The sequence below is a fragment of the Tupaia chinensis genome, unplaced genomic scaffold (genome assembly GCF_000334495.1).
Source record: "Tupaia chinensis unplaced genomic scaffold, TupChi_1.0 Scaffold000069_1, whole genome shotgun sequence".
Taxonomy (NCBI): domain Eukaryota; kingdom Metazoa; phylum Chordata; class Mammalia; order Scandentia; family Tupaiidae; genus Tupaia; species Tupaia belangeri.
In genome coordinates this window covers 1244023-1267336 of record NW_006159529.1, presented here as the reverse complement: position 1 = coordinate 1267336, position 23314 = coordinate 1244023, and the positions used below count along the sequence as shown (strand labels likewise).

The 23314-nt window shown below is 36.8% G+C and overlaps 1 protein-coding gene across 1 annotated transcript in view; it reads left to right on the top strand.

The window, feature by feature from the left end:
• Positions 1 to 23314, top strand: part of CCDC172 (coiled-coil domain containing 172) — a 94900-nt gene that overhangs the window by 7327 nt on the left and 64259 nt on the right. The gene's annotated exons all lie outside the window — the stretch shown is intronic.

The window sequence follows — 23314 nt, the reverse complement described above, 5'->3', positions numbered from 1 at the left end:
TTCCCCTAACCTTTTGTTCAAGGGTCAACTGTAGATCTAAGATTTGAACCTACATAGGTTGACTAGAGAGCCCTTGCTTTAACCACTATCCTGTAGTGTAAAAGGAAAATGGAAAGGGTGAGAGTAGATGTGGCAAAATTTGAACACTTAGTGACAGAACACTTAAGGCATGATTCACTAAATGTAATCTCTTAGCTTTATTATGTCAACAGATTTGACAAGTATGTGTCATGTATATTTAAAGAAGCTATGAATAAGAAGTTATCATTTATTTTCTCCTCTGCTTTATCAGTGGAATATCCTTAATGCAAGCAAGGTAATACTTTAATTTGGAAAGATTTCCCTGTAATCATCTACCTACACATTATTAAAGATCTATCTCAGTCAGGCATTAGATTAGGATAAATAATATGTGGTCTTTTTCTTTGAGGGACTTGAAGTCTGAAGTATTACCCAGACCTTAGAGAAGAGGCACTATCAACTTAGTGTGCTCTCAGTTGCAGATAATAAAAGTTGACTTCAGAATGGCTTAAACAGTTTTAGGAAATTATTGACTAATATAACTGAAAGTCCAACATTTGATTTGACAGTTGTATCATTTGGACTGCATCATATTTTTTATACAAAAAAAATCTAGCCATGGTGGCTTTGCCAAATAAGAGTTTATTTTTTCTCCTATAATAGGAGGTTTAGAGTAAGACAATCCAGAGTCATTTATTAAGTCTGTTCAAGGAAATTCTAAAAGACTCCAGTGTATTCTACCATTTGTTCTCCCATCCTTAGTATGTGGCTTTCATCCTTATAGTCGCAGATACTGTTCCATCCACAGGCATATCTGAATTCTAGATGGAAAAAGAAGAAAGAATAAACATCAAAAGGTTTCTCTTCATGTGGCTTTGTAATGTTTTAGGGGAAGGAAAGTCCTCTCTGAAGGCTTAGACCTACATTTCAAGGACTAGGATTTCGTCACATGGTCATTGTTGGCAAAGCAATCTAGAAATGTATTTTTAAGTAGGTACAGTTATTGCTCTGAACAGAATTGAAATTTTACCAGTAAAGGAGATGAGTGTAATAGCTGGCTGCCTTTGTGTTCCCCAAATAGTTCTGGACTCCTAGGGTCACATGCTTTTTTGTTCAAAAATCAAAGAGAGGGAACCAGCAGTTAGCATAATGGCTATGTCGCTGGACTCCCATGTAGTCAACCGTGGTTCGCGTCCCAGACCTGGTGGCTTAAAAAACTCACGCTGGGCACGTGTGCGTGTGTGCCCAAGATCCCGAGAGGAGAATGGAGAAGGGATTGCAGCATGACCATCCCCCCTGGGGGGTGATTTCTCGCTTTCTGCCTCTCTGTCTCTCTCTGCCTGTCTGGCGAGCGCACGCGCCCTATAGCAAAAACCTCTCCAAAAAAAAGAAAAAATCAAAGAAAGAAAAGACGATGTTTGCAGAGACTTTTTCTTAAAAGCACGGGTATTTATTTCCCAGACTCTCATCAGATAACTTCTCCCATCTCATTTCCATGAGCTGTAATATGTTACTACCTCTGAACTAATAACTGTGGTCAAGGATTCATAACTTCTCCCAAATTCAGTAGTTTTCCTAGGGATGGCGTAGGTTCAAAAAAATACTAAGTGGTAACCTAGGAAAGGAGAAATGCATATTAGGGAGGCAACCACACTGTTTACAAGAAAGGTTTAGCAGAGAGTCCCTGTAGTTGGGTATCGATTAGGTTTATCATTTACTCTTAGTATGATTTATCATATATGACAGTATAATGAGAGGATTTTCCCTCTAATCCCTCAGATAAAGATGAATTATTTTTTGTTAAAGTCCTTAAAAAGCTTTTCATATTAAATATACTTTAAATTCTTTTATTTCAACACAGAACTCAATTTAATGATCGCTTGGGATGTTTGGATATATGATATGATTGAACTGATAAAAAGAAGTAAGGACACGTAATATATTTAGTTATGCCTGGGGAAAAGAAAGCACTTAATGATGAGGTGAAAATAATTAATAAATAGCTAATACATAATGTGATAAGCAGCCCATATAAGTCACATAAATATGCTACCATTTAAAAATACATAAAAGTATACCTTGTGAAGAATATATAAAAACATAGTAAAACATAATGAATGCATAGGGATGATAAATTAGGTTGTCAGGAAAGTCATGACATATTTTTCTATGTTTTTCTGTGAAAAAACGTGTTCCTGATGACCTAGTAGCACAATAGGATAGTGATTGCAGCCAGACACAGTTGCGTGTACCTGTGGTTCCAGCTAATAAAGAAGCTGAGTCAGGAGGATTGCAAGTTTGAGGCTAGCCTGAGTAACATAGCAAGATGCTGTCTCAAAAAAACTGGAAAAGCAACAGCCAGAAAACCAACCAATGAACAAAAGGTTGTGATTAGATAATTATTTGGATCATGATTTGGAATTTACTCCTCAATAATGGTTTTGAAAAGTAGAGAGGCTTTTAATAGATGAGGCATGGTGGGCAGTGATTGGACATCATGAGTGGATTTCATAAGACCGAGTTGGTTTTAGCTCTTAGGAGAAGGAATTATTTCCCACAGGGGCAGATTGGAGTAGAAAGAAGTTGACCGCTTCTTGATCTCTCTCTCTGCATGCACCTGCCATCCCTCTCTGCTTTTGGTAGCCTTGTGATGAAGGCTGGGCTGGTAACCCCATGCTATTGGACTTTCTAGCCACCAGAATTGTGAGTCAAATAAGCCTCTTTTTAAAGACGACCCATCTATATCATACATATGAACACAGAAATCATTTCTGATATGACTTAGCGAAGTAGAATTGTGGCCATGGCAGGTCCCATTTGTTCTCAATCAGTCATTTATTTAGACTTCATATTTGTCTCTGATATAGGTGGAAGATAACTATTATCAGGGCTGAGTATAAAGGGAACTTAAGCTACATATAATGTTTGATTTTTGGGGGGTGGGAAGGGAGAGATTTTTGCCTTAGGGCACATGCACTTGCTGGAGAGAGAGAGATCGATCGAGACTGAGACAGTGAGAAGGAAAGTGAGAAATCACTCCCCAAGGGGGATGACCGTGTTGTAATCCCTTCTCCTTTTCCTCCTGGGTTTTGGCATGCGTGGACATGTGCCCCGTATGATTTTTCAAGTCACCTGGTCCAGGACTCAAACCATGGTCAACCATGTGGAAGTCCAGCTATGTAACCACTATGCCATCTACTGGGACCAATGTTTGATTTCTTTCATCATCATCTTGGCATTTCCTCTTTTTTCTGGTGAGTAAATTTTCAAATCATGGGTAACGCTTTTCATATTTCTTTCAAAATGCAGAAAACAGCTGCCAGAAAACGAGAAATCACCCCCCAGGGGGGATGGTCACGCCACAGTCCCTTCTCCATTCTCCTCTCGGGATCTTGGGCACGCACGCACACGTGCCCAGCGTGAGTTTTAAGCCACCGGGTCCAGGACACGAACCACGGTCGACTACGTGGGAGTCCAGCAACATAGCCATTACGCTAACTACTGGTTCCCTCTTTTCTGTTTTTTTTTTAAAGAGAGATTTTTGTTATAGGATGTGTGTGCTTGCCAGAGAGGCAGAGAGAGACAGAGACATAGAAAGCGAGAAATCATCTCTCTAGGGATGAAGGCCACACCGCAGTGCCTTCTCTTCTGTTCTCCTCTTGGGATCCTGGGCATGCGTGCACATGAATTTTAAGCCTCTGGGTCTGGGACTCAAATGGTGTTCAACTATATGGGAGTTTGGTGACATAACCATTATACCATCTGTTGGTCCCCCAATGTTTGATTTCTTAAGCTGGATGTAGGACATAGCTATTGGTCCCTTTAAAAAGTAAAACGTATGTTTTAGGGACCAGCAGTTGACATAACAGCTATGTCGCTGGACTCCCATGTAGTCGACCGCGGTTCGAGTCCGGTGGCTTAAACTCATGCCAGGAACGCATGCGTGCATGCCCAAGATCCTGAGAGGAGAATGGAGGAGAAAGGATTGCAGCGTGGCCAAACCCCCTGGGGGGTGATTTCTTGCTTTCTGTCTCTCTGTGTCTCTCTGTCTTCCTGGTGAGCACACCTGCCCTGTAGCAAAAACCTCTCCAAAAAAAAAAAAAGTAAAATGAATGTTTTAAAAGTTACAAAGTATGGCTGGCAGTTGGTGTGGTTGTTAAAGATGTTGGACTCCCACATGGCTCACTGTGGTTTGAGTCCTAGACTCTGCAACTTGCTTTCTTACTCCTTTCCCCCTTCTCTCTGTCTCTCTGGTCAAATTTAAATAAAATTAAAAAAAAAAAAGTGGGAACCAGCAGTTACCCTAATGGCTATGTCGCTGGACTCCCACGTAGTCGACTGCGGTTCGAGTCCTAGACCCAGTGGCTTAAAACTCACACCAGGCGCGTGCGCATGTGTGTCCAAGATCCCGAGAGGAGAATGGAGGAGAAGGGACTGCGGCGTGACCATCCCCCCGGGCGGTGATTTCTCACTTTCTGTCTCTATGTCTCTCTCTGTCTGTCTGGTGAGTGCACGCGCCCTATAGCAAAAAAATCTCTCCAAAAAAAAAAAATAGTAATCATAATAAATAAATAAAACTAGATTTAAAAATTCTTAAAAAAATAATTTACAAAGCAGTGACTTTTAGTTTTTTCACAAGGCTGTATAACTATCACTGTCTAATTCCAGAAAATTTTCATCACCCTACAAAGAAACTCTTTGTTCATTAGCAGTCATTCATTGCCCTCAAAACCCACCAGCCTTAGGTTACAATTAATCCACCTTTTTTGTCTCTGGATATTTTGTATAACACATGGCTTTTTATGACTAACTTCTTTCACTTGACATGCTTTTAAGGTTCATCCATATTGTAACATGTATCAATACCTTATTCATTTTTATGGCTGAATTATACTCTATTTTACATCCACACACTACATTTTGTGTATCCATTCATCATTTGACTATTTGGATTATTTCTTCTTTTTAGCTATTATGAATAATGCTTTGGGGAACATTTGTATACAAGTGTTAGTAGGAAAACATATTTTTAAATCTTTTGAGTGGAATCTAGGAGTGGAATCGCTGGGTCATATGGGTAATTCCAGATTTAACTTTTTGAGGAAATGCTGGACAATCAGTGTACCATTTTTTTTTTTTTTTGAGAGGTTTTTCACTATAGGGCGCATGCGCTCGCCAGACAGAGAGAGACATAGAGACAGAAAGTGAGAAATCACCCCCAAGGGGGGATGGTCACGCCACAATCCCTTCTCCATTCTCCTCTTGGGATCTTGGGCATGCACGCACATGCACCCGGCATGAGTTCTAAGCCACTGGGTCCGAGACGCGAACCACAGTCGACTACGTGGGAATCCAGCAACATAGCCATTACGCTAACTGCTGGTTCCCACCATTTTACATTCCCACCAGTTATGCCTGAAGGTTCTGATGTCTCTGTATCCTTGCCAACATTTTTTATGTGTGTGTGTGTGTGTGTGTGTGTGTGTGTGTATGTGTGTTTTAATTTTCCCAAGCCAACTGAGTGGTGTGACATGGTATCTGATTGTGGTCCATATTTCCAGTTCCTTAATGGCATTGATACTGAACATTTTTTTAAGGTGTTATTGGCTATTTGGCATATTTATTTTTAACATGAGTTTTTTGATTAATGGCCATATTTGTGCTTATAATCTTTTATGAGGAGATCTGCTCTTTGAGAATTAGTGCTCTCTCTAATTAAAGTAAAATGAATACATTTTAAGATGAAATTTAAAAAATATGTATAGCATTTATTGGTCTCCTTTCTTAACTTTGTTTTCATGACCTTAAGAAAATCTGAAGAATATTTTATGGTGACAGCAATTTGCAGAAACTCTCCTAAGAACTTACCAGATAGCCTTTCTGTTTGCAGGTGTTGGTGAATCATAAAAGTTGTACTCTCCTGACTTGGTTCCACAAAATGGAAAATCTACTGCATTGTTTCTAATTATGAAATCCAAAAGTGCCTCAATTCCTTTTTAAAAAGAGCTACTCTAAATAAATTGTTTAGCTTGAAATGCTAGAAATGTTTCAGACAGAAAAATAATGCTTCTTTTCCAGGAACCGAGAGAATGATTCTCTAATTAAGAACAGTAAATTTGTGGCTCAGTAGGCAGAAAACAATAGATTAAAATTAAGTTTACTAGCCTCATAAACTATACTAAACAAAAGAATGCTTTCTTAAAAGTTTGCTTTTTGATTTATGGTTTCTTGGAAAATCAATTAGCTGTGTTCCTCACTTCTCCTAAATATCTCTAATCACACATTGGGTAATTATTCATTCAACTAACATTCATAGAAGAACTTTTAAATCATACCATGAATAAGAGGTAAATAAAGTATATAACATCTTTCTTCCTTAATGGGAGGATTCATAGCAGACGACTTCAGTTACATAAGTTTAAGTGTAAACTTGGAATTTTTAATATTCTCATTTAAAAGTTTGCAATTAATCATCTGTTATGAAAATCTATAAGGAAATCTATAAATTACTCATTTGTCATGAATAATATTTTTTTTTCAAAACTTGGAACTACGTAAAAGGGGTCATTGTGTGTCTTTGAGTATCACATTGGTCATTGTACAGTAGCGCAGCTACCTGGGAATAATCTGATTTTCCAGGGGTATATACTCTCGTAGTGGATTCTTTTGTTCTTGAGTGTATCAACCATTCTTTGACTTCAGGGTCTTCATATTTGCTGTGTCCACTGTCGGGCATACTTTCTGCTTCAGCGATTACTGTGTCATGCAATAATTATTTAGGTCTGTCCCAGTAAAGTATCCAACCATCCTGCTGAGATGCTGGACTTTCAGTGCTCATACCAGGACAATCACATGGTTATTTACCCTAAGTCTCTGCTTCATTGTTATCTTAGGACATTAGTTCATGAAATGTAATCTGCAGATGCATAGGGATCCCCAAGACAGTTTCCAGCATTCTGTGAGGTCAATCTATTTTCATAATAATACAAAGGTATCTTTTACTGTTTTCAGTGTATTAACATGTGCACTAATGGTATAAAAGCAATGGTGAGGGGCCAGCAGATGGCCTAGGGGTTTAAAAGTGTTGGATTCCCACATGGCTGCCCGCAGTTCGTGTTCCAGACCTGGTGGCTTGCTTTCTCACTTTCCCTCTCTCTCTCATTCTGTCCCTCTCTGGTCAAATTAAAATAAAATAAATGAATAAATAAATAAAGTTAAATAAAATAATTCTTTTAAAAAATCAACGGTGAGGGAACCAGCAGTTAGCGTAATGGCTATGTCGCTGGACTCCCACATAGTCGATCGTGGTTCGCGTCCTGGACCCGGTGGCTTAAAAAAAACTCACGCCGGGTGCGTGTGCGTGCGTGCCCAAGATCCCGCGAGGAGAATGGAGGAGAAGGGATTGTGGCGTGACCATCCCCCCTTGGGGGTGATTTCCCGCTTTCTGTCTCTCTGTCTCTCTCTGTCTGGCGAGTGCACGTGCCCTATAGCAAAAAAAAAAAATCTCTCCCCCCCAAAAAAAAAAATCAACGGTGAGTAAAACTGTTAGCACCTTAGCATCATCAACGTAGTGTGGTACCAAACCTTATTAGCAGTCATTGTATTCTTCACTGCCATGAACAAACAGTATGAAAACAAAAGCCACTAGGTTCCCTTTATGCCCTTGACTAGAGTGTAAAAAATACTAATTTTTAAAAAAGAATGATTTTATTTAATTTTATGTATCCACTTATTTATTTAATTTGACCAGAGAGGGATGTGTGTGTGTGTGTGTGTGTGTGTGTGTGTGTGTGTGTGTGTGTGTGTGTGTGTGTGTGTGTGTGTGTGTGTGGAGAGAGAGAGAGAGAGAGAGAGAGAGAGAGAGCAAGCAAGCCACTAGGTCCAAGACTCAAATCGTGATCAGCTATGTGGGAGTCCAGTACCTTTAACCACCACACTACCTGCTAGTACCAAAAATACTAATTTTTTTGAAATTGATCATTGAGTAAATGTTTTTGATATTGTATCAATATGTGCTGAAATGGAAAGTCCTGAAGTACTTCTGTATTCTGAAAGACAATGATTGTTTGAAGGGAGAACACTTTTTTGATTGAGTTGCAGTATAAACTAACTCTTCTTTTTCTGGAACACCATTTTTAAATGGATAACTGACAGTTAAATTGTAGTCATCTTGAATATTGGGCAGAATTTTCTCAAAGATTAAAAAAGTGAGCCCAACATTTCAAGACAAATATCTGATATTATTTTGCCAGTGATAATATTTATAATTGCAAACAAAAATTAAGGAGTTTGAAAGACTCTGATTTACTACTATAATCATGATACATTCTCAGTACTAAAAGATTTTTCTGATCAGTATTAGCGATATCAATGGGTATGAATGTTGTTTTTTGAGATTGTGAAATGTATCAATATTTAGAGGACCTGGCATAATTCACTAGAGGAATATTATCCAAATGACTCAAGCATAATGTTGCAGGACTGTACATATATAACAGATACACTGAAAGCACAAGGGAGACCAGTGGTTTGTATTGCAACAGAGAATAAGTTCATTGAAATAGTTCCATATTATACAGTGCAACTGACTTTTCAGAAACTATCACTTGTTGAATTTTGGTGTATTATGCATCATAATTTGAAAATGGGATTAAAGTACTCCTCCCATTTCTGTCTACATAGGTAATGTATTGTAGGGCAAAAATATTGCAAAAGAGTGAGTAGAATAAATATGAGAATCCAGCTGTCTTCTATTAAGCCAGACTAGAGAGATTTGTGAAAAATATATATGCAACTTTTCTAATTCTTTTGTTTTGGAAGTATAATTTTTTTCATAAAAATAATGGTATTTATTATGCAGTAGGTATACTATTATTCATAAATAATGTAAATGTTAACTTTTTTCTGGTTTCACTATAACTCATAAAAGCAATAAAAAAAACCCTCAATAATATTTTTATATAATAAAAGGGTTATAAAACCCTAAAGTTTTAAAGCAGTTTCTTTAGAGGACCCTCTCTGACCTCCCTATATAAAACAGCATCACCTCATCCCATCTCTATCTTTCTGCTTTATTCTGCTTTGTGTTCTTCTGGTACACTTATCACCTCTTGACATAGTTTATATTGATCTGTTTATTACTGTCTCCCCCCAGTGGAATGTAAGTTCTACAAAAAATAAAAAAAGTCATTTGTTTTCTTCACTGTTGTTATTCCTAGCATCGAGAGTAATACCTGAAGTGTATTCAGCAAATATTTATTTAATGAATATATTAATTTTAAATTTTTCTTATAAAATTCTTTCATTTACCTCTTCTGCAAATTCTACTCATTTCATGTCTTTCTTATATGATGATATATTCTCTTATGAACTTTAAGATTTTTTTATTGTGAATTTATCTTTAGCAAAGTTCCTATTTCCTGTTAATTCTTAGATTCCCTTACAAAAAAGATGTCCCCAAGAAAATTTCCCTTTGCTATCAGGGATTGCAAGTATAACCTGTTCAGAACTAGTGTTACATTAATTTCTGAGCTCAGGATTTCTGTACTACATAGATAAGAGATATTTGAATCTCAAATTTAAAATAGTTCAGCCTTGGTTTTTGAGTTTATCAGGTATAACTCTTCTCCTACTCATGACTCCATAAGATACAGCTCACTTAAATGACCTCATCCAGTGGGTGGGCTTTTGTTATTCTACTTACATAGCTGGCATAGACATGTTAACTATGGGATAGGCCTAATTCTTGGCTCCCTTTAGTCAGGGCATTTAGTCTTATGTGGACAGGTCAAACCCTAGTCCCTGGCCCAGCCCCAGTGCTATGTGCTGCTAAGAAGCTGTGCCCTGCAACCTGGGACTACATCGTAGGCTCAGTTTTGATTACCAGTCCAGTTGGTGCAGTGATAATCCCAAGGACTCCAGGAGGCTGAGGCAGGAGGATCTTGGCACAGCAATACTCTGCCTCCAAACAAACCCTAGCCCCTACTGCCTGTGTCCATACTGAAAACTATCCCCGTGGGCTTGAATTTTAGCACACTCTTCTAACCCTAAGTTATCTCCTTGTTTCTGGTATGATTTTTATCTTCTCCTTTTGGCTTAACCATGTAAGTAATATATTGGGTCCTCGAGAAAGTCATGATGCATTTTTGCATAGAAAAATACATCATCACATTTGCAACCTAATATATTTTAAATGTACTTTTTACCCAGCATTTCGCTGTATTTTGCATAGAAAGGTAATCCTTTCCACTTTTGGTTATACTGCCATGTTAACCACAATTCGTCACCATTAAATTGTTAATGGCTCATATTCTTCAGTTCTTATTTTTAATTTTTTTGATAAATTGGATAATTTTTCAAGTAATTGTTCAGGAAGAATATGTGAATGATAGATTTTCTAAGCCTTTAATACCTGAAATTTTTCTGTTGTCTTCACATTTGCATGGCATCTTGTCAGAGTTAAATCTGTGTTTAAAACATTTGCAGATCTAGCACTATCATTTTCTAAGTTGTTTTTTTTTTTTAATGCAGATAAAGTGTTTACTGACGTCAGCTTGGTTTTCAAAATTCCTTTCTGGGAAACTTGTTTGTTTCATTTTTCTACCCTGGTTGCTTTCAGAAATTCTATCTTTAGAAACCTCATTCCCAGAGGCTGAACAGACCTCTTAAGCCCTCACCCTCTCACTCTCCAGTGATATAGAATCTCCCCATCTCGTGGATTCTCATGAGACTGAGACTGCTCCCCTCCTCTGAGATAGGCCAGAAACTTACCCAACTTGAAAAGAAACTACCCAGAGACAGTCATCAGAGTACACTGCAGTAGGAAATGCTTCATTTAAGCACTTTCATCTGTCGTCATTGGACCAGGCAGAGGTGCTGAGATAAGAGCACGGGTTATCGTCACAATGTCCCGGCACTCGCTGAAGGTCCCATAGGAGTGACGTCATTCAGATAAAGATTCAATAGATCTGGTTTATTACCTGTTGATGACGACGGGATTGGTCTGAGAAGTATTCCATGTTGGGTAAAGTCTTTTTACAAGCAAAATGAGAACTAGTGATTGACTGTTTAAAAAAATAATTGGAATAATCATAGTGATAATGATGATCGGGAAAAATAATGAACTATTATGATGAAATGGAGATTTTAATGTCTCTGTATTGATTGAAAGGCATAGTATTCCTTCTAGAAAAAGAAATGTAATACACTATAAAGTTATATGTGATTCAATGTAATATAAACAAGACTATAATGATAATAAATAAATTTTTAAAAATTAAAAAAATATTCCATATTTGTATACAGCTGTATCTATTAATTTTGTCTACAGCAAGGATCTCTCTCTCATTTTAATCTCAACTATTTTATTCTGATTTCTTTCTTTTGAGTACCTTTATTTCTTATACTTTAAGCCTTTATTCTCTTTTCTCTGGATCTATTATCTTTTGTTATTTAATGTTACTTCTTTTATACTTTACATCACTGATTCCATCTTCTGCAGGGTTTATTTTATGCTATCTGCAGATTTAAATTCTGTGTTGACTTTTCTTGGGAGGGGAGCACATGTCTTTTAACATTCTGCCTTTTTTATCTCTGCTTGTTGCATTTCTTTTTTTTGGAGAGGTTTTTGCTATAGGGCGCGTGCGCTCACCAGACGGACAGAGACAGAGAAACAGAAAGCGAGAAATCACCCCCTACGGGGGATGGCCATGCCGCAATCCCTTCTCCTCCATTCTCCTCTTGGAATCTTGGGCACGCACGCACATGTGCCTGGTGTGAATTTTAAGCCACTGGATCCAGAACGTGAACCGCGGTCGACTACATGGGAGTCCAGCGACATAGCCATTACACTATCTGCTGGTCCCTCTGCTTGTTGCATTTGTATCTTTTTCTCTTATGTTCTTTCTTACTCTTATTTTTTAGTGGGCATATCTTTGCATCTTCTTGAACACTGTAGTAATTGACTAGCAAAAAGGTTTTTTTGCATTCTGTATAAAATATTATGGAAGTAAGTCACATGATGGTACAACAGTAAATGCAACCTCTGTGTGGCAATCCCTCATGAGAAGGTTCCCGGTTCAAATCTGGAGACTTCTCCAAGTGTACAGGCACATGTGTGTCCATGATCTGTGACTGGCTAAAGGCTGAGGGTATATCGCAGCACAGGACCCTTTTGGGAGGGCTGTTTGTGTCTCATTCTCTCTCTGACTCTCTCTCTCTGTCTCTCTCACTCTGAGGAAATGAATGTAAGAGAGCATGTATTCTTACTGGAGAGAGAAAGAAAGAGAGGAAAAGTGAGAAAGCAACCTCGCTGCCCACTCACCATCCATGGGGAATGGTCATAATGCAATCCCTCCCTTCTCTATCTCTTTTCTTTTGGGATTTTGGACATACAGGTGCCTGGTGTGTTTCTCAAGACTTTGGGTCTGAGACTCAAGCAGTTGGTCGTGTGGGATTCAGTTGCCTTAATTGGCTGGTCTGAAATGAACTTTTAAAAAATAAAATAATAAAGATATGTTGTCATTTTCCTCTATAATCTTTTGAATAATTCTCTTTTTCATAAGGTTCATGTTGTTATACTATAAGATCTGCTCAGACCTACAGTTTGCCAACAGATAGACAATCTATAAAATGTTTTTGTCCTATTCTTGTTTTCTTCAGTTCTTGAAGAATGAACTGGCTCCTTAGAACTAAAACAGGTTGACAAGTTGATGCAAGTATCCCCAACCTAATTTCTAGTATTCTTGTAGTATAGCTTACTTGACTGAGGTATGTTCTTTTCTTGCTCATGTGTTTTCTTTTCTTTTTTTTTTATTTTGAGGAATAAAATGTGTGTGTGTGTGTGTGTGTGTGTGTGTGTGTGTGTGTATGTGTGTGTGTGTGTGTGTATTTTTTTTTTTAAGAGAGAGATTTTTGCTATAGGGCACATGTGCTCACTGGAGAGACACAGACAGAAAGCGAGAAATTACCCCTTTCTCCTCCATTCTCCTCTCAGGATTTTAGGCACACCACCACATGCATCTGGTGTGAGTTTAAGCTACCAGGTTCGGGACTCAAAGCACAGTCAACTACATGGGAGTTCAGCAATGTAACCATTGCTGATTCTAGAAACTGTATGTTTTAAAGAATCTCAGACATTTCCTAGTTCTTCCATTAAAAACAGTGCCTCAGCATCCCATTGTTTTATATCCTGACAGAATAAGGCGATAATCGTTGGAGGTAAGGTAAGGTACTGACACCTGAGTTACCAAGTAGCGCGAAAGTCACCTTACTTTAAAGCATCTATCTAGTAAAAGTCATTCAGATTAAGCATCAGTACAAAACATTCTTTGTGCTTTACTGTTCTTTTCCTAGTCAGACTAATATTTAGCTGAGATTAGCAGTTTGGGGGGGAATGGGGTTTTTATTTGTGGAAAAGAAAAAGAATAATTTTTAGTACACGGTCATTTTGAAAAGAGTAGATTTAGATTTAGCGTGGTCTTTGGGACACCAGGTGAGTTCAGGAAAGAAGAATGGAAAGAATCAAAGGCGAGCTGGTTTGCTTACAGCTCCGCCTGTAGGCTTTGTTCTTCTGTAATCTTATGAATTGCTATTGCCTAAATTCATATTTCAAGATAAGTTGAAAGCTGCATACTTCAGCTTCTTTCATTCGGATTTTTTCCATGACTTCAAATATAGTCCAGATTCTTCTGGTAAAAATTGTAACTAATTCTTCCCAGGAGGAGAGAAAAGAGGAATGAAAGGGAGATATGTGACCATTGCGGTGGGAATGTTAATCTGATTATTACTATAAAATGGTCTTTTTTATGCTTCTCTCCATCTTTATCATGAGTGCTTGCATATATCCCTTCTGGAAGAGTGAGCTGTACTCCTGGCATATTCTGAAGGCCTCATTCTATTTGGTGAACATGCATTAGGATTTTTGTTTTTTTTGTTTTGTTTTTCAAAATTAAAGTAGCCCTATTGTTTTAACTCTTCAAAAAATAATGTATGTTGGCAACCAACAGTTAGTGTAATGGCTATGTCGCTGGATTCCCACGTAGTCAACTGCGGTTCATGTCCCGGACCCAGTGGCTTAGAACTCACGCCGGGCGTGTGTGCATGCGAGCCCAAGATCCCGAGAGGAGAATGGAGGAGAAGGGATTGCAGCGTGACCATTCCCCCTGGGGGGTGATTTCTCGCTTTCTATCTCTTTGTCTCTCTCTCTTTGTCTGGCGAGCACACGCGCCCTATAGCGAAAACCTCTCAAAAAATGTATGTTGTTGTTTATTATTCTAAAATAGAGGTAAAAGCAGGATAAAAGACACCTTTATTTCTCTCTATCCAGTTAATATTTTCTTTTTAGAGAGATTTTTATTTTTGCTGTAGGGCGGATTATGCTTATAAGAGACATCACAGAGACAGAGAGACAGAAAGCATGAAATCACCTCCTGGGGGATAGCCACACTGCAATCCCTTCTCCTCCATTCTCCCCTTGGGATTTTGAGCATATACACACATGTGTGTGGCATGAGTTTCAGGCCACCAGGTCCAGGACTCGAACCGCAGTTAGTCATGTAGGAGAACACTATCTGTTGGTCTCCTAGTTAATATTTTCATAAGTTTTACTTAAAACTGTTTAAATACATGTATATTTTTCTTAAATAATTAACTTTTTTCTGTTTACCTCTTGGTAAATATGTATATCAGTAAATAATATTAATGGCTGCATAATATTTCATTAAATACTGTGCCACGGTTTTGTTAAAAGATTTTCCTATTGATAAAAACCCATTAGTAACATGTCATTGTGAGGACAGTCATCTAAGTACATTTTTGTGCACCTATTTTATTTTTATATATACATATATATATATTAGGATACAGTCCTAGACATCAAATCTCCATGTTAATAAGTATACCATTTTTGTTTTAGGTTTTTGCCGTAGGGCGTGCGTACTTGCCAAAGAGAGGCAAAGAGAGACAGAGAGAGGGAAAGTGAGAACCCATTCCCCAGGATGATTTTTCTTCTGGGATTTTTGGGTACTCATGCACATGTTCCCAGTGTGTTGTTCAAGCTGCCAGGTCTGGTACTCAAACCACAGCCAGCCATGTGGGAGTCCAGTGCCTTAACCACGACACTACATGCTGGCCCTGAGTATATATTTTTAAAGACATTTTATAATTTCTAAGTTATCAAGAAAGGTTGTTCCAGTTGATAGTCCCACAATGTCACCACTGCAAATTATCATTTTTTTTTAACAAATCAAAGGAAAATGGCATCTCTTATGGTTTTAATTTAAATTTTTAACTTTTTAATGCACATTTATTTTGTGATTTACCTGCCTATATCCATTATCTTTTCCTTGTCATTTCTTATTGACTTACAGCTTTTTTAATATGTTTATCCTTTCTTTATCATTTGTTGTAAATTTCATTATTTGTATCTTGGGTTTTTATGACACATTTTTCCAGTAAAAATTTAGAATATTTGTGTTGCTAGAATTTTTTTTTTTTTATAGGTCTTTGCTATATGGTGCGTGCACTCGCCAGACAGACAGAGAGATAGAAAGTGAGAAATCACCACCCCACGGGGGATGGCCACACCGCAATCCCTTCTCCTCCATTCTCCTCTCAGGATCTTGGGCACGCACACACACGCCCGGCATGAGTTTAAGCCACCGGGACCGGGATGCGGTCGACTACGTGGGAGTCCAGCGACATAGCCATTACGCTAACTGCTGGTCCCTGTTGCTAGAATTTTTGATCCTTTACTTTGTTTCTGGATTTATTCTAGGCCTGGAAAAGTCTGTCCCACTCTAAGATTTTAAAATTTTATTTCATGTTTTTTCCATAGGGTACATGTGTTCACCAGGGAGGGACAGAAAAGAGAGAAAGTGAGAGGGAAAGTGAGCAGTCACTCTCCAGGGGTGGGAGGATGACTACACCACAGTCCTTTCTCCTCCATTCTCCTCTCAGGATTTTGAGCATGCACACATGCACTCACAGGGTGATTTCCAAGCCACCAAGTTTGGGACTTGAATCAGCTCTGTGGGAGCCCACTCCCTTACCCAACTGTGCCACCTGCTGGCCCCTCCACTCAAACATTTTAAACAGTGTCTTTCTGGATTACAAGGCATGGGATCAGGGGTCAGGGGATGGGATCTTTAAAATGCTTATGGGAAATGCATATTATGAGAAAACTATGCATGAACTTAAAAGCTTTTTTGCACCAAAATAAACTAATATTTTAATTGCATTTATCCACTGCATTTTTGATGTCTCCTCGTATTTTTACAGCAGTTTTTCAAACTCTTAAATAGTATAAAGAAAATGAGAATGTCCATTGTCATTTAGATAATGTCACGTTTCCCATTGATTGGAAATATCATCTTTATGATATAGTAGTGTGTATGTATGTGTGTGTGTTACACATGAGTGATCTTCAAAAGTTCATATAAAATGCATATTATGAAAAGTCTATGCATAGATTTCAAATTTTTTTGGACCGCCATATGTTTGTACTTTAACTCCATTTTTTATATCTGCTTTTAGACAGTCTATGTTATTTTGTTAAACTACAGTATTTGTTTTGGTACCAGTGTCATACTGGCTTAAATACATAGGTTTTAAAATCTTTGACTCTCTGAAAGGGTAATTTATTTTTCAGAATTTTACTGATTCTTCACAATTATTTTTGTTCTTCTAAATAAGTTTGAAAATTATTTTATCAAATTAAAAATATTATTTGAGGAATTAAGATTTTACTAATTTTATGTGGAAATTAATATATTAATGTATTTATAACTGAGTCACATTCACTAATACAGCATACTTTTTCTCTTTCTTTTTTTTTTTTTTTTTTAATTTTGCCAGAGGATGTGTGCACTAGCAGAGAGAGACAGAAAGGAAGAGAAAGTGAGAAAGCACTCTCCATGCGGAATGATTATGCCACCATCTGTTCTCTGCCATTTCCGTTTTTCTCTTGTTGGGATCTTGGGATGCACACAAACATGCCCAGTATGTTTTTCAAGCCATTGGGTCCAGGATTTGAACTGTGTGGTCTGTCATGTGGGAGCCACCTATTTAAGCACCACACCACAGGTTGGCCCAATGCAGCGTGCTTTTCTGTTTAGTCGTATTTTTTTTTTTTTTTAATATTCCTCAATAGGGTTTTTTTCATGTAAGTCTTAGATATTTCTTGTTAAATTGGTATTTTTTTTGTTTTTGCTTTTGTAAATGGATATTTTTGTATGCTTTTTAAATTTTTGGTAGCTAGAATAGATTTTGGTATTTATTTTGTTACTGGCTTTTTTTTTTTTTTTTGAGAGGTTTTTGTTATAGGACGTGTGCACTCGCCAGACAGACAGAGAGAGACAGAGAGACAGAAAGCGAGAAATCACCCCCCAGGGGGGATGGCCATGCCACAATCCTTTCTCCTCCATTCTCCTCTCGGGATCTTGGGCACGCACGCACACGCGCCCGGCGTGAGTTTTAAGCCACCGGGTCCGGGACACGAACCTCAGTCGACTACGTGGGAGTCCAGTGACATAGCCATTACACTAACTGCTGGTCCCCTGTTACTGGCTTTTTTACTAAACTCTTACTTCTGAAAGTGTCTCAATAGATTTTCTTGGATTTATTAGGTATATAATAATGACATTTGCCTAAACAAACACAATAGAGAGAGAAAAATGTGTCAGCTTTGTGGATAATTATCTCTATTATTACTGTCATTATTATTATTATTATTGCCATGTTGCGTTAATAAGAACTTCTAAAAACAAATTTAAATAGCAGTAGTGTTATCAGGCATCCTTAGTGAAAACGTGAGAGAAGAGCAAAGGCTAGGTGGAGGTGAAAGAATCGCCATGAGGAATCTGGGAAGAGAGATCTCTAGGCAGAGAAAACAGCCTGTACAAAGGCCTTGAGGAGGGACTGTGCCTAGTATGTTTCAAGAACAGCAAGGAGAGCAATGTCACTGTATTAGGATTGTTATGTCATAATGAATTATTCTTTAAATGTTGCATCTGTGGTTTAGAAACATATTTATAAAAATGGATCATTTTTAAAAAAGCATTAACATCTGCTATCAATAAACTATTCATTGATACACTCCATTGTTGAAAATGTCTTATTATAGATTTAGCAATCACATTCTTTTCCTCAATTATTATTATTTTAGGAATGTGAAATCTTCTCCATCACTCTCTTTATGTTTTATGTAAAGTTGCCTATCATGCTATTAGGTAAGACATTCAATCAGCAAAATGTCAGTTCCTCAAGGCTTAGATTATTTTTAACAACAACCACAACAAAGTATAGCTTCGTACTTTGCTTACTTGGACCTAAACATTCATTTAAAATCCTCAGTCATTTTCAGTTTTCAAGCTCTTCATAGAGAAAAATACCTAAAGATACCCAGGCAGTAAGAATAGTAAAGACTCACAAATCCTGTGTTTGCTGAAAACTGACCTAGCTGACCAGGTAAGTCAGCTCACTGGGACACCTATAAGCTCTCTCTTAAAAGATCAAATATCCCAAGAGGAATAAAACAGGGAAAGGAAAAAAAATCTTTATTGCTGAGAAAAGCAGAATTAACCAGGAAGTTGGCATGGCTATGAATTAAAATTTTCCAAAACAGCAATATTTTCTGACAAAGTTTAGCTATTTGATTCTAGAGTGCAACTTTAAGGCTGCGTGCAAATATATTCTCTTCATTTCTAGTCAAAGGATGAAGGGAAATGAAAAAAGATGAGTTCCTGACACTTTCCACTATTTAAAAATAATGATTATAGCCCCTTGGAATTTTGGGGTAATATAGAAGACGGTAATTTCTTAATTTGTTAATTCATAATAAAAGAAATGAGTCAAATTACCACAGATATAAGATTGTGTCTTGGGCCAGTTGGTGGTATGGTGATTAAGGGAGCTGGATTCCATGTGTCTGATTGTGTGTTTGATCCAGGACCCAGTGGTTTGAAAAACACTCCAGGTGCATGCATCTGCATACCCTAAATCCCAACAGGAAAATGGGACAGATGGAAGTGGAGTGTGGCCATCCTCCCTAGGAGGCGCTTTCTCACTTTCCCTGTCTCTCTCAATTTCTTTAGTGAATGTTCTCACCATATAGCAAATTTTAAAAATTAATAAATTTTTAAAAATGAAAAGATATTTTAAAGAATTATTTAATTTTACTTATTCATTCATTTATTTTATTTTGACCAGACACAGAGAGACACACACACACACATACACAGAGAGAGAGAGAGAGAGAGAGAAAGAGAGAGAGAGGGAAAGTTAGGAAAGCAAACTATCAGGTCTGGGACTAGAACCGTGGTCGGCCATGTGTGAGTGTCCAGCGCTTTAACCACCACACCACCCGCTGGTCCCCAAGATAAATATTTTTATGTTACAATTTTTTTGATATAATTTACTCCCAATTCTGATTCCTATCCATTACCTTTGTAACACAAGAGAGATTTCTGATGATTATTCTGTGAAATGACCTCATCTTTTGATCTTATTAGTATGTTTAGGTTGTATTTGGAATATTTACTTAGGTTTTACACATCAGTGGGTCTGGTCTTCAAACATAGTAATATGAAAAATAACTTAAGAAATTTGTTGGGACAATAAAAACAGCAAAAGGAATAATACAGAACACATTATATAAAAGCTATTTTATTTTAAAGAGTTGCTAACTTATACTTGGCAGGGAAAAAATGGGGAGATCCAAAGGTTATTTGTTTTGTTTTGCTTTTTAGAGGTTTTTGCCTTAGGGCATGTACACTCACCAGAGAGAGAGACAGAAACAGTGACAGGAAGTGAGAAATCACCCTCACCCCAAGGGGAATGGCCACTTTGCAGTCCCTTCTCCATTCTCTGCCCAGGATCTTGGGCATGCATGCATGTGTGCCCCTTGTGATTCTCAAACTACTGGGTCTGGGACTCAGACCATGGCTGGCCACATGAAGAGCCTAGAAACATATCCACTGTGCCATCTGCTGACCCAATCCAAAAGATTTTGTACCTTTAGTTCCATCAAAATATGAAGGTCCTGTATTAATAATATGAGGACTCATCTTACTCATCAACCAGAACCTGTTTATGTCCTTAACAGTGTGAATGAGCATGTTATAAGCATCTCTTCTTTCTTGTCTTTCCTGACTTAGCTTTCCCAAACGATTACCTTTCTCTGTTATGCTATTTCCTCTACATGCCAAGATCTTTTTTGGTATTAATTATTTTCATCATAGATCTAAGAAAATTTAAAAATCACTGTTACTAATTATCTTTCTCTAGTTATTAACCCTCTGAGACTTTTCAGGTCTTGATTAAAGGAAGAAAATGTGAAAGTAAAAGATGAAGACAGAGGGTAAAACAGAAAGTGGAAATGAAAAGGAGTGGGACTAATAATAGAAATAAAACAAAGAAACAGATACCTCAAAATGTATTATTTGTATAGAATTTTAGGGAAGAACAAAATTATAGGTAGACTCACAAATCTTTTGAATAAATTTCTGCCTTTTAGTTTTTGGTATATAGGTTTCATTTTCCAGGTTATGGTAAAATATTCCAGTTAAGTGCTAATATGTCACATAGCTCTCTTTAATATTTGTTATTCTCCCATTTAAGAAAGAGGACATGAACTCAGTGGTAATTTTAGTTCTTAGTTGTTCATACTTGAAACAGAATGCTTTAATTTCTGAGTCCTTCACATAAGACTTTTCTAAATTTGAATAGTAAATTTACATAAGTCTCATTTAAAAACACCTTAGTTTGATAAAGGTTGAATATCCATATCTGAAAATATGAAATATGAAAAGCTCCAAAATTCAAAACTTTTTAAGTGTAGAAATGACATCACAAGGAGAAATTTCCACACCTAACTTCATATGATGAGTCACAGTTGAAATGTTGTAATATAGAATGTTACATACAATTACCTTTTGGCTCTCTGTGTTATAAAATGCATATGAGCATGACTGAATTTTATGTTTAGACTTAGGCCCCATCCCCAAAATATCTCATTATGCATAATGCAAATAATATAAAATCTGAAACACTTTTGGCGCAAGCATTTCAGATAAGGGATACTCAGTCTATGATATTTTTTTCCATATGTAGATTTTTGACACAGGTCTTTTAAAGGAGATCAGTGACAGAACCAGAATTAGAATTCAGGAATTTTGATTCTGAAAGGCTTATTATTTGAGATACCTTATTGTGTTAAACCTAAGTTTATACATCTCAGTAGTCACTGAAGTATTTTGGTGGGCATTCATGGTTACTGTCTGTAGTAGTAACTTCAGAGTTAGGTGTATTTCAGAAAATTCATGGAAAAATTGAATTAAAGTTTGCATTTATTTTTGGGCAAAACAATTTATGCACATTTTTTCATAGTACTTTTTCCAATGACTTTTTGAAAATACTTCATCTACTGCAAGCAACCTTTCCAGTGAGCTGTGATAGAACTAGTATTTGATAATTTTTCTAAATATTTCTTAAGCTTATATAACTTTAACTTATACCTTTATCAGAGACTGAAGTTCCTTTTTAGCTTGAGATTTGCCTTTTTATGACTAAAATAATTCTAATATTTCCATATTAACATTATTATTTTAAATTAAAAAAAGAAGTCAGAAGCCGTGGATTTTAATCCTGGCTTTGTCCCTAATTAGTTGCATAAACTTTGTTAAGGTATTTAACTATTTTGGGCCTCATTTTATTTTCATTTATCTGATGAGGCCTAAATGTCCCTGAAGTAGTTGCTTACTCTAATTGAATGTGATTGAATGTATAATCATACTTCTGTTCATCTTTGTTGTCAGTTTCGATATTTTATAAATTTGGTCATATGTTTTCCAATTTCTCTCTCTTCTAACAATAAATTACTTCCTTTTCTTCCCTTCACCCAGTTTTATTTTTTTTAAGAATTATTTTATTCAACTTTATTTATTGATTTCAATTTGACCAGAGAGGGACAGAAAGAAAGAGAGAGAGAGAGAGAGAGAGAGAGAGAGCAAGCAAGTGAGAAAGCAAACCGCCAGGTCCCAGACTTGGACTGTGGTTGGCCATGTGGGAGTTCAACGCTTTAACCACCTCGCCACCTGCTGGCTCCCTTCCCCCAGCTTTGAAAGTACTATCTCAATTCCCTTGGTCATGTAAATTGTTATCTTTCGAATCTTTTTCAATTTATTTATTAAAATAGGGTTGATAAGAACAGCACCAAGTACTAAAGATGTGAACAGATATGCTGTGATCTTACATATTAATATATATGTAAGATCCTATTTTCTGTTTTATTTTGGCTACTTTTTTAATGCCAATATTTCGAGGGTATTTTAGCCATAATATTTCAAGATGTCTTTTAAGCTAACCCTTTGCCTCTGGACTAGACTATTCCTAGGCACTTTACTATTCAATATCTTCTGGGACAGAGATTTTACAACCTGACTCTCACCTTGAGGAAATACTTATAACTAATATAAATCTTGCTTTCTGCAATTTAAGTTGAATTTATGCCCCTTTTCTTTCCTATGTAGAGATGGGAAATAGCCCCAAACAGAACTGATGCTTTCTTATGAGGGCCAGAACTGAATGTAGTAGATTATTTCCAGTCCAGCATCATTTTTAAAAGCTTTTATATATTAAAGTTTCCTGGTTTTCATTTCAATATTCTTGTCTCAGGAAATACAATTTTTAAGGTCCAAATGAAATAATAGTTACATGTGTAATCTTAGTGTTTATTATATCTCTTGCTAGTTAGAATGAGGTACTGAAATTAAAAATCAGTTCTTAAAACCTATTCAAGGACTTTAGCAGTTTGGTGTTTTATTTTATATAACAAGAGGACTGGGCTTTTGCCTGTTTTGTAGATTTTTATCTTATTATTTTATTAGCTGTATTGTATAAATGACTTATTCATCCATATCTTATTTACAAATTGTGAGGACATAAACCTTTAAAGCAAGCTGTCTTGAAGCAAATTCGAATGTGTGTATTCAGAAAGCTTTAGTACTTAAGCTAACAAATGTGTTAGGAATGGAAAAGAAAAAGAAAACACATTCTCTGCCCTTGTAGAGCCTATAGTCTTTTTGGAGTAAGAGATTATAATAGTATAATTACAAAGTACTTATAAAAAAATACAAAATGCATAAAAATAAGATGTTTAATATGAATCTTATTTTTGCTTTAAGGGTTAATAGAGAAAACATTTTTTTTTTACTGTACAAGTGTGTTCCATTAACCAATGCATCCTAAAATGTCTAATTAATTATTTCATTCTGATTTTTATTTCTGTCTTTCTTTT